Here is a 12753-nt window from a genome sequence, read left to right on the forward strand (position 1 = left end):
CAAATCATTTAAATAGTGGGTAACGAGGTAATCATTGATAGACTCGCACTCCTTTATCCGTTTCTTTGGTTCAAATCTTGTAACTCAATTTTAACCAACTTCCACCAATCCAGTAGACTTGAGACTTTGCAGACATAAGCTGTGATGACAATGTAAAATTTAAAAACAAACATCCCCGAGAGGGTGAAAGGCTTGCATCCCCTACAATTTCAACTCGTACGCACAAATCCAATCGATTTGAAATCAGCTGATTTCCGTCACTACACAACTTATCGAGCAAATATATCCGTCACGTACAAATAATGCCATTCTTCGAGTTTCTGTTAGTTGCAAGAATCAAACACTGAAAATTAAATAATAAAAATTGTGTAAAAAAAATTTAAGCCAAACGATTTTATTTGATTTGATCAAAAATGCACTGAAAACTTAAAAATAATTCTTTTCTTGCGCATGTGATATGCCAATTTAAGTAAAATCGTGGGCAGAATGTTTCATAACAGGATATGAATCAATTTAATACAGAATCAAGCGTCGAAATGAGAAATAAAAAGCGATGAAATATTGTGCTCCACGATTTTATTTATAGTGACATAATCACCATCGTAATTATACGACACGAAAATAATTATTTTTTAGTTCTTAGTGCATCCTTGATGAAATTAAATAAAATCGTTTAACTAAAAAATTTCTTTTCGTAAATTTTTTTACTATATACCATTGTTTACGATTTTTTCTCAACTACTTTGTCCCAAATCCGAATTTGTCTCATTCCCTTGCAACCACGTAACTCTTACTTTCAGTTAAATAACTGCATCGTTTAGTAAGGTATCCAGTTCATAAAAACTCGGATACTACGTACAACTTGGGTCTTTTGTAAGAGTATTATACCTTTGCTAAAGAGGGGGGAACCATATACATATCAGGAATAAAGGAAACACTGTAATGTACATAACACTGCTATTCTGTTCAGGTCTATTCTAACTTCAATACCCCGCGCTTACTTACAGATGCAGAAACGCAAAACGAGGAAAAGTCTTTGAAAGCAGGAGGATAAAGTCGTGGAACGTCGAGAAATAAAGGAATACAATGAAAAGGAACACGTTCGGGTCAAACAGACGAATATATCGAGAGAGTTACACAAAAGGGGTCTCCGTTTAACTGTTGTAACTCAGAGTAAACACGCGTTTCATCATTTTTTTTAAGGGGATTCCTTGGCGAGCTAATTTACGACAATGAAATCTCTTGTGAAAACACACATGCTGGTTATCTAACCGACGTTAGTGTCACTCAGCTCATTCGTGGATAAATCGTGTCTGTTTACTTCGATAGTGTTATTAACTTGTTTCCTGGGCTAACTGAAACGTTGTGCAATGCTAGGTGGCTGTGAGACGCGTCCAGAGGGAACCTAACCGAGGGAATGTCGAACGTCACCGTGAAACGACTCGTCCAATATTTTTCATCTCGATATCCGTTGTTGTAATGAAAATGTTTCGCGTCGGTTGAGAAGTATCGCGGCATGACATTTTGTGTTCCCTCTGTCCACTCAATCCGCGGCACGCGCCTATTATTGTACCTTCACCGAAAAGAAACTTTAGGCCGGCAATATTTATCGATGTACCACTGACATATCATAACAATTTAGGCCAAAAGCGCCACGAAAATGTCGTAACGTGACATTTGCGAAATGTCAGTGACGCCATTAACATCCCTGTGTAGGAACCGTCCCATGAGCATCACGAACCGTTGTCACCTGAAAACATCGTTTCACGTTATAGGGTAAACTAGCCGAATATGACGACCTCTCCTAATATGAGACCCCAGCTTATCCCCGCTACAGAGCTCTTGAATGTCATAGCGGGGCTATTTCTTTACTGACTAACCGTGTATTAGTTGTTTTGTAACCGCACAGTGGCATTGTAATCAATTGAGCGTCTTGAGCAAGCACATATTTCTGAAACACGTTGCAGAAAGTTTTTGAAGTGGTATACCTCTAAAGTGGTGAGTGTATAATGATTTTCACAAATACTGTTGTATAGTGTTTGCAATGGAGTTTAAAGCTTACTAGTTGTATATCATTAAATGATGAAGACTCAGCTTCGAAGCTGCTTAGTAGTTATCATGTTATTGTTTCCAAATATGAGACCCCTGGAAGTTCTACTGATGAGAGTGAAGAAGAAATTGTTCTGAACGATGAAAGTGATTAAGAAAGAAAATTATGATACAGAATGCTTGTTTTGCACAGGTCTTTATTCTTCAGATGTGCTAGGTGAACAATGGGTTAAGTGTATGTATAAAGTGTTACGATGGGCGTGGTGGGCCCATGAAGACTTCGGTGGTAGGCCCAGGAAGACTGCGGTAGTGAAGAAATAGATTTCACATGCTGATTCCATAAAAAAAGAGAGAAAAAATAAGTTTCAGGACAATACAAACTGGGTCTCATATTAGGAACCCATTTTTTATCTGCGTATTTGAATGACTTTCGTTTTTATTTTATTATGATGAAACCTAATTTTTGTGATAGTACTTTCCAGTAGGTTGCTAAACAATACATATTCTACTTTTAAAACGTGTATCGAATTTTAATAAAAGTGTCCTCAGTCAAGAGTTATGATGTTTTTAAGAAATGGGTCTCATATTCGGCTACTTTACCCTACCTACGTGTCCTGATTTTTAATTCATTTATTTATAGCACGACTGCCAGAATAGCATTCCTTGTTTACTGCGTATCGTTGAAAAGTACATCGTAGCGGTTAGTTAGTAATCATTTCTTTAACGTCTGAGGGGATTTTTTAAAAATGATCCACCAACTTTTTTCTTTAGCGCTACTTTCAAATTTTCGTACGCAACAAGCATGCGATTATAGGAGGCGGATTTTCGCAATCCAATCTACGTAACATAACGGGCATTATGTTCACGAATAATACAATTTCTTTGCGGAAGCACATCCTCATTAGTTCACCGACTGTGCTCTAGACTGAAAGTAGCTACGATTACGCTTTTGGAGTCCCATGGAGAGCATAATCAAAATACTACTGTTCTACGGATATTGCCGCCGTGCTCGACTGTTTGGCCTGTTTGAACCCAATTAGAATTAAACAACGACGTCAATAAAATTGATTTGCCCATTAGCGTTTTCTTCTCTTTGCGAATACAGTAATTATGAAAGCCTGGAAACAGGTTATGAATTGAATATTACATATAATGTTTCGTAGACCTTTCAATTATTTTCCTAAAACTGATTAAGAAGAAGCACTATAATTTTTCCAATATTTCCTGAATTCTTCTTTCCTCAACAAATAATCAGCTCTTCCGAAGCAACTAATTCCTATAAGATCTATTTAGTTCTATAATTGAGAATCTTGCAGCAAGAGGAGTGCAGCTCCATATTTACCAACTCCGAGTAAATTAGAAAAAACTGTTTATAAAATTATTGCTCTGACTTAACATTAAAAGAAGAACACTAATTGAAAAATATTTTTTTTCTCACAATACGTAGTAGTTATTGAGTTGATAAGTTTTTATTTGTAGGGAAAACATATTAATAGTAATATTAATAGTAATATTAATAGTAATATTAATAGTAATATTAATAGTAATATTAATAGTAATATTAATAGTAATATTAATAGTAATATTAATAGTAATATTAATAGTAATATTAATAGTAATATTAATAGTAATATTAATAGTAATATTAATAGTAATATTAATAGTAATATTAATAGTAATATTAATAGTAATATTAATAGTAATATTAATAGTAATATTAATAGTAATATTAATAGTAATATTAATAGTAATATTAATAGTAATATTAATAGTAATATTAATATTTCAATTTTTGCAGCAAACGATGTAGAATTCTTTTACATATATCACACGTCACAACTCAAAAGCTGTCAATTCTACATTTCCATCATTTATTTTATCGAGGAGCTCAGGCGAACGGAAAAGGAGCGATGTGCAAAATACATGATATGGTGAAAAAGAAATGGAGGAAAAGTTTCTTGAACACATAAATTTGTTCTAATTAAAAGTGTTGCGTGCTGTACGAACGTTCGGTGTGTGTTGCTGGCGGCAATACTTCTCTCCCCCACTCCGATTTCTCGACCGTCAAAGCTTTTCCTCGATTGGGAGGCGCGCACCGATGGAGAAATGCCACCTCGCGGTTTTGCCCGTCAGTCGTGCATGGCGTAAGCTTCCGATCGGACGGCCTTTTTGATCCGTGCCCGCACTGAAACGGTTCCCCACGTTCGCCGAGCACACGAGGATCACACGCGCTCCGGCAATCCGCGCGATCTTGCCACGATCCCGTGCCCCATCGATCACGCGCCAACCCGCGAACGACCAACGTCGATTTCCCTAAGTGCCTACTCTTTCTACGGTAACACCATCGAATAATCACGGGAATCCAAATACTCCGTCACGTACAAAGTGTCTGCAGCTCCCGGAACCTCAGAAACGAACGCTGGCGGACGTTGAAATAGAAATACCGTGCAGAGATCGTGCCAGTCTCTGTGTGGATTCACTAGTGAGCCGTGAGTTACAGTTTGTCGCTTTCAGACTCAGTTTTTAAGCACCAAACGGTCGTTGACCTGCGAAGTCGCGTAGACCGCAAGACCGATTCCTCGCGGAAGGATCAGTGCGGCGAGGATCTAGATCACGGCGGAGAGGAAGGTGTCGAATGCCGTCCAGGGAAGCGGCGGCTTGATTTCGAAGGTGGTCGTTTCGAAAGCCGTGATTTCGTGTGCCCTCCACACCTTGAATCTCGCTTAAGCGAAGGTGGTCGATCGCTCCGAAGGATTTCTCGCGGCCTTGACCCACTGGGATCAACTGGCTGTCACGATTACCAAGCACTCCGAATGGAAGCCCCTTAGGTACCTCTGGTCAATGAACAAAGACCGTTTTCTTTATCTGGACGGGCAGTGAACGAGTTAATGCGCTTTTCGAGTGTCACTTATACATAATCTTTCGGTTGGCGCGATGTTCTTGCGATCGTCGAACGCGATCTCTGTGATTCTCCGCGAGTAAGATCTGGCCCTCGAAAAGGGCCGGGACGACGTGTATGTTTTTTGGTGACGAGACGTGGAAACATTCGATGAAACTTCTACTATGCGAAGAGATGACTCCTGGTGGTGCTCAAGGTATCTACCTTCAACTTCCTTCACACGTGTTGTCACTGCCTGTGACAGTACCTGATCTTTTCTCACGCGCATTACTTTCTACCTTCTCATACGTCATTTTACACTTTCCTGTGAGCATGCCTCAGCCTTTTCGTCCATTAGATAGTAAGTTCCTCTAGTATCGCTGCTCCTTCGAGTCGTCTTGCCATTCAACAGCTTGTACCGTTGCTCGTGACTCATTGATTGTGCGTACGATCATCTCCACAACTTAGGATATTTCCATGAGTATATCGAGGCGAGAGTGAATCGAGTTGTGAATGAATTTTTTTCCTGGGAGACGTGGAAACCTGCCACGGTGTGTCAGACTACAGTCAAAGTAGTCTTCAGCATTGTATCAGTTGAAGGGTTCTAGCGATCTTCTCGAGGAGCATAGGAGTTAATAGTTTTCTTTCGATCGTTTAACACAAATAGAGAGAGCTCCAAAGTTGGCAACCCTTTTTTTTGGAACGCACTGTATATTTTGCCAGCACAAATCCAAATGGCCCCTTTCAAGCTCACTCTTAAAATGATTTAATCGTTAAGTCGTTAGTCCTATTACGTTCTGCATAGTTCTTCCTTTAATTAAATTGCGGTCCCTCCACTGCCACACCTCCGTCGACTTCCCATGCCATTAAGCAGATTTTTTGCCAGGTGCACGCGGCAAATTGCGTGAGATCATCTCTACGCGTCGTTACGATCAATATCTGAGACACCGGGAGCACTGAAAAGAGTTCATTGTAACGAACGATCGATGATAGAAACGTTAACGTCGCACTCGCTCGGTTGCTCGTTTCCAGACGATATCTGCGCGATTATATGATCGTGTCATTCATTTGCAGTCTCATTGAATGGTTATCGTATCATTTCCTCGGGTAATGTACAGAGCGGCTCTTTATCGGGCAGACAAATAGGAAAGCAGTGCTCTTATTTAGCACAATAAATCTTAAGTGGAAAACGAAATTCTCGTAAATCGGATTAACAGATATATCCAAACCCTAAACGCGCGATGCCTTTCTTGTTTCTAATTACACATCATTTCTATGTTAGATTATTGTAAGCCCACTTAGAATCAGTCGAGCATGAAGCTGTAAATCGTAAAAAAAAATAATATGTCTACTGCACACACGGAACAATGTCTCTTCTGTCTAGAATATTTTTACTAACACTACTTGCAAACAGAAACGCCTCGGATCTATCCGTAACAAGATTTGCAACAGAAACCTCGAGTCCAGTTAACAGGTGCTCCTAAAGCAGCCGAGGCTCCTTTACAATAACTCTATTCAGCAATTTCGGCTTATCCTTTCACAAAGAACCACCCATCGCCCAATCGTACCACCGAGTAACAGGCCGTTTCGAACATCCACTGTCATCTAATATCGTTGTCTGGCAAAGCTAGTGGTAGAGAAGAAAGTACAGTGCGCCAACGCGTCAAAAGTTCTAGGAGCACCTTGGCGTCGCTGGTTACGGTTCGACGAAAGGTTAATTAAATAGCGATTAGGCTCGTCGTTCGTCAGGAACGTTTCAGGAATGCGATAGACTCGGGTAGAAGTGGACAGTGGACCGATACAGGGCCGGGCAGTTGGCCAGTCGTGATATCACGAGTGCATGGATCATGCGTGCCGGTTGCTTTCTAAACGAACATCCGTCATTGGCAGGGAACACTTTCGCGTCGGATCAGATGAAAACGTTACGCGTGTAGCCGACACACACTCGCGTTTCCCTTGTGCAACCACCTGTCCGGGAAAGCTTCTTATCGGATCAATGATTGCATCAAACACCGTATGATTCTACCGTAAGCAGTGGGATTATCGAGCATACTGTTTCCTATTATTTTCATAATCGTGTGTCATGAGGCAGCGTTTAATGAAAGTGGCACAGAACGAATGGAGTATCGGCACGCCGCACAGTTTGCGGGAATGAATGACACATTTCTGATCAAGTGGCCGTTGAATTTATTATTTCCGATCTTTCATCCAAGTGCACACGTTTTCGTTAATTACAATTACGAACGTGCGCCGCGATACACGTAACTCTTTTCCACGCGAAGATAGAGGGACGTATATTAAGCTGGCGTAGCCATTTGAATAGGCCATCGCAAAATTAATACGATATTTTTTTTTCCTATTTATGTGCTAATTATTTGCCAAAGAATTAATTTCTTTGCTCCAGCCGTTTTCGAAAAACTGTGGCTATGCTACCGTAATATTAAGCTAACGTAGCCACGTGTTGTATCACAGTACATAACAAAGATATCGAAGCTGCCTTTGCGGCATATTTTTTTGCTAATCATTTGCTCTTAATCCACCGAATATTAATTTTTTGCTGCGGTCATTTTCGAGATGCGATGACCGCGCTAGAACAGCGTTAATGTAGCATAGCCACGTGTCGTGCCTTTGTACCTAACAAAGATATCATCGCTTCTCGCAAGTGACTGCAGCAAAAAAATTAATATTCGGTGGATTGAGAGCAAATAATTAGTAAAAAAATATGCTGCGAGAATGGGATTGATATCTTTCTTAGGTACAGTGATACAATAACTGACTACGCTAGCTTAATATTACGGTAGCGTAGCCATTATTTCTCGAAAACGGCTGGAGCAAAAAAATTAATTCTTTGGCAAATAATTAGCAAATAAATAGGTAAAAAATATCGTATTAATTTTGCGTTGGCCTTTTCAAATGGCTACGCCAGCTTAATATACGTGATAGAGGGAATGGTTTGAACGGAATATTGCACTGTTTAATATTCTATCTTCCAGTAGGCATACCTTTCTATTATCACATGCCATATAGACGGTACAATAAAGACATTATTCTTATTATTACTATTGCATGCCTTAAAATGCCGATTAAAATGGCTTCCAAAGCAATAGTCATTGCAGCTCTACCTGATCCGCTAATTATTCTCAGCGGCGTACTATAAACGCCGAAGCTCTGGCCACGTCGTAAAGCAGACTTTTATTAGCCGACAATTTTAGAATGGTTATATATCATACAGAGGTACGCGATTCACCAGGTTTAACACGTGCAATCGAGAAGCGTCCTCTGAAATTCTGTTTCTCTGTTGTCCATCGGTGCCTACCCCTCCGCGCTCGTTAAACTCGGTTCTTCCATTACCTCCGGCCCGTTTTTCCCGGACGTCACCTTTCTCCGAGGCTGCGAGACGGTCGAGAAAGAGGTATAAAAATCCCCAGGAGTTGCCCCTCCTTATTGTTCCCTTTGTCTTCCTTCCAGAGAAGTGCCTGCACGATCCTCGGGGACCCGGCGTAAACGAACGCTCGCGCTGGATGCGTGCTGGTGAGCTCGAAGATTGGCCTCCTTCGTCTTCCAACTACGAATTATTTCTGGGTCAATAGTTGCACAATCGGGCAATATTAACTCGGGATCATGGTCGTTTCAGTTATATTAGCCGTTTGCAACGGCTGCCGGCCAACCCATGGAAAGAAAACGTGGAGGCAGACGAAGGCGTTACGCAATGTTTGCTCTTTCACGATGCGTTCCGTTCGTTGTAAATCTGTTCACGCCCCTCCTCTCCCTGCCCCGGATTCACGTTTAACTGGCTTCTTTGCAGTTTGTACGCGATCACGTAGAAATCGGTGAAATTAGGCGCGGATCACATGCACGGCGTCGAATCTGTGCGCGAGCAAACAGGTGTTGTGTACACTCAGATGGTCCAATCTAAATCCTCTCCTCTGCGATTGTGCTTCTGCCATTCTCTCGGCGATTATGGTGCCTTGCTTTCAGATTGTGCAATCTGAATTGGTTACGGGCGCTGGATCATTTGGTTACTCACTTCGGGAATGTCAGAGGATCTTTCCACGTGAGGTGGTCATTATGATTGTTTTTAAACGTTCAGGATAGATAGGATGATCGGAGTATTGTTTATCGAAGAAAGAGGGGATGTTGGATTATCGGAATATTGTTTATCGAAGACAGAGGGGATGTTGGATTATCAGAATGGTTGTAGATATAATTGGTGGGCGTTGAGTAGCTTCTCGATGAGCCTGCACTTAACTACGCCTAGTATCTTTATAATCACTTTATATTATCCACTCTCGCGTCTCTTTTTAGAGATTCATTTACTTAATTCATTTATTGTCACTTTTCTACTGGACCGTCCTGTGCACCTACCTCATTTCAATCCACAAACAATCGCTTTGTCATATATCAACACAGAGTGATTTGCATCGATCATTTAATGCGGTATCACGGTTTTACCTAACATTTGCATGAATCTGTCTGCACATAATTTATACCGCGGACCTTTGGACAATGTTCTCTTCCCTCATAAAAGTCATCCAGTTTAATACCGCATTTCACAGAGTTCGTTTATCGGATAAACCTGAAAGCGAATTTCCGTATAATCGAAAATGCTGAGACCGAGCTGCGTATTCTTTGCGGAGTGGCCAAGGCATGCGCTATCATAAAACTAGTCTCAGTTAGGGATTGCAAACCGGTAAATCGGTAAATCGGTTTGAAGCTTTTTCTCACTGATAACGTAGTAGATATCGAGGGAATTATGCGCTACATATATGCGCTACTATTTCTCGCGATCTACCGGTAAATATCGAGAAATACGTATTTCTCACGATCTGCCAGTAAATATCGAGAAATACGTAATTTACCGGTAAATATCGAGAAATACGTAATTTACCGGTAAATATCGAGAAATACGTAATTTACCGGTAAATATCGAGAAATACGTAATTTACCGGTAAATATCGAGAAATACGTAATTTACCGGTAAATATCGAGAAATACGTAATTTACCGGTAAATATCGAGAAATACGTAATTTACCGGTAAATATCGAGAAATACGTAATTTACCGGTAAATATCGAGAAATACGTAATTTACCGGTAAATATCGAGAAATACGTAATTTATCAAATTACCGGTAAAAATTTGGCGATTTACCGGTAAAAACTGGATGTATAGCAATGTAGCGCATATATATATATAGCGCATAATTCCGTCGACATCTACTACGTTATCAGTGAAAAAAAACTTCAAAACGATTTACCGATTTACCGGTTTGCGATCCCTAGTCTCAGTCCTAGTCCCCCCGAAAGGGTGTGGACCTAGACTGGGTCGTGAATAGGGTCGTTCGTGCGGTGCGTTGCCGTCTCTGTCCGCGTGGTAGGAAGAAGGTGAACTCGTCAGGGCGTGGAAAACGTGTTCGCGAACACGAGACGGATGGGAATTATATGGTCACTTTTTGAAACGATAAACGATGACTGGCGTTTGCCAACTAATACCCCGCGAGTCTCTTTATCTCGACTGCTTTACAGCCGGCGATGTTTGGCGTTAAGATATATGCAAGGTTCGCGATACACGTTTGCTCCTTATCGTCGTCAAACATTTGCCGCGGCGATGAGGTGTACAGAAATAATTCCTCGGGCATCTTTTCACCAACGACTTTACCGTCAATGGTTAGCAGAGACGTAATAAGGTTTGCATATACAAGTTTCTACCAACGACGAAGGTGAAAAACATTATGGAACCTCAGCGGATTCGGTGCTCCACTTATTTATGAGTTCACGCGAATTCGAGAAGGAGATAACATATCAGAAAGCAGATATTTATACCGTCGCCTATCAGTTGCACCTCTCCCCCCCCCCCAGAATTCCCGAAATCGGCGTATCCTGGCGGAAGCTCCTGCTTTGTGAATGTGGTTTGTATTCGCGGTGGCAGTATTACAGTGCCAGTTCGTTTGTACGCGGTCGATAATTAGCCAGTTCGCGTGGAGACAATCAGTGCTCCTTATTACCATTATGTACTCGCATGCAAACCGGTAAACTTGGAAGCAAGTTCTGGTTTCATTCATACAATCGTTCCTTCTCGGTCCCTTTACTCGCCGATGGATTAATAACACACTGGACCTGTTGATAAACCGAGAATTACACATCTACCACGTGCCATCTCTGAGTGCACGTGTATAGCTCGATTCAGAGGAGAAGCCCGTGTGTACGGTTTATTTTTGTATGAATCTTTAGGAATTTTTTTACAAAGATACCAATGCGCTAATACATTCGGAACTTTAAGGGTACTTTATTTAACATTGGAACAAGTAAAAAAAAATTTATAACAGTAAAATTGTAATAAATACAAAAGATATATGTATTAAAATGTATTTGACTGAATTACTGACACCCCAATCACTGCCAGCTAACCTACTTAATACTGCTATGACAGTAATACCAAAATGCTTGAAATGCTTGTACCAATCACTGTCACCCAATTAATAAACAGACTTAATCAATCGTTGAATTCCGATTATTACTTTCTACGATGCTTAAATTATCTAAAACATTATATTTTATTGTGTCAATAGCTTAAATATTACAATTACAGCATTTTCTTTAACATCTTGTTTTCTCTTTTGCTAGTAAGGAAGTGATCGTTTCCACTCTCCTAATATCCGCTTAAAATGTTCGATCGTTTCATCCAAATTAACGAAGAAAAATTTAAGTGCTGTTTTTTGTATCGTATAAATTACAATTTCAATTGTATGCCAATTTTTTTATGTATAATTTCACAAGATCTATTCGATATTTTAAGTAAAACAGCTTAGGGTGACAGTAATTGGGTAGGTGGCAGTAATTGGGTCCTTTACCCTAGGTATGCTCGGCGCTCGTAGGACGCGCTGAGCCATCAGGCTGTAGCATCGATACGCAGTTGAATTTCGGCCTAAAACTTTGCGAATATATTTTTTAAACGTTTTAGAAGCTGTTCGTGGAGATTTTTTTCTCATTTTTTCGGTTGATTTATACGGTCTTCCTCCCTTAATGCAATTTAAACGGCGATCGTTAAGATTGCACTGCTGTGATGAAAGAGGAAAAGAATTTAACTCCTTTTTGCTCTCGTCTCCAACAGCAAACGACTCCGCGTTATTTTTCTGCTCAAGTATTAATGAACTGGGTCGCCTTGAGTGTCATTTTATGTGGATCAGAAATTAACCTGCTCCGCCTCGGACGGCAGTCGTGATCAATTCCAGCCATTCGATCGTTATAAACAATCCGGTGGATTCTCCTTCTGCTTGCTTGGCGTTTATCGATAATCACATTATCGTACACACTGTATCCGGTATTTCCGTTTACGCGCGCATGAGATGCGTCGGTGTCCCTTGAAATATGACTCGATGAAATCGAGTGTCCCCGCGTCGAGACGCTATCCAGGACTCATCCTGCGAAACATATTGTATCGCGTGTAATCTTAACTGTTTGATCAGTGGAAGAAAGAGTGACAGTATCGATCCGTCATCGCGTTTTCTTGCCTGACCGCTGCTCGTATTACGCCGCTACCTTAGGCTCTACACCGCTATTATTCTTTGCAAAAAGCCCACGAGTTTAAAGGTGAAAGAAACAACAGCAGGGTAATGCATATGGAATGTCGCTCTTTTCGATCAAACTTCAGGTGCACGTAAGTTGCTCGAAACTTAGTGAGTTTAATCGCAACTGTTGCCAGCGATTTCTTACGGCATTCCCGAGCAATCCATCAGCTGCTTAATTCCAGTTTGATAAGGGCCACGAGTTTCTATTTTTCGATGGAAATTAGAAATTCTGTTTATTATACCGATTTCGTGTTTGAATT

General features: G+C 40.6%; 1 protein-coding gene across 10 annotated transcripts in view; it reads left to right on the forward strand.

The window, feature by feature from the left end:
- The window catches only part of Atp8b (ATPase phospholipid transporting 8B), a 69816-nt gene that overhangs the window by 17443 nt on the left and 39620 nt on the right, over positions 1-12753 (forward strand). For 3 of the 10 annotated variants that reach the window (XM_076807999.1, XM_076808001.1, XM_076808003.1), the window contains exon 1: positions 4171-5144. The exons of 3 other annotated variants lie outside the window; for them this stretch is intronic. The gene's annotated coding sequence lies outside the window, so the exon portion shown is untranslated. Of the gene's footprint in view, positions 1-4170; positions 5145-12753 lie in introns of those variants that run through there. 4 more of the 10 variants (XM_076808002.1, XM_076807993.1, XM_076808000.1 and 1 more) reach the window with 2 other exon arrangements.

The sequence above is a fragment of the Andrena cerasifolii genome, chromosome 3 (assembly GCF_050908995.1).
Source record: "Andrena cerasifolii isolate SP2316 chromosome 3, iyAndCera1_principal, whole genome shotgun sequence".
NCBI classification, from domain to species: domain Eukaryota; kingdom Metazoa; phylum Arthropoda; class Insecta; order Hymenoptera; family Andrenidae; genus Andrena; species Andrena cerasifolii.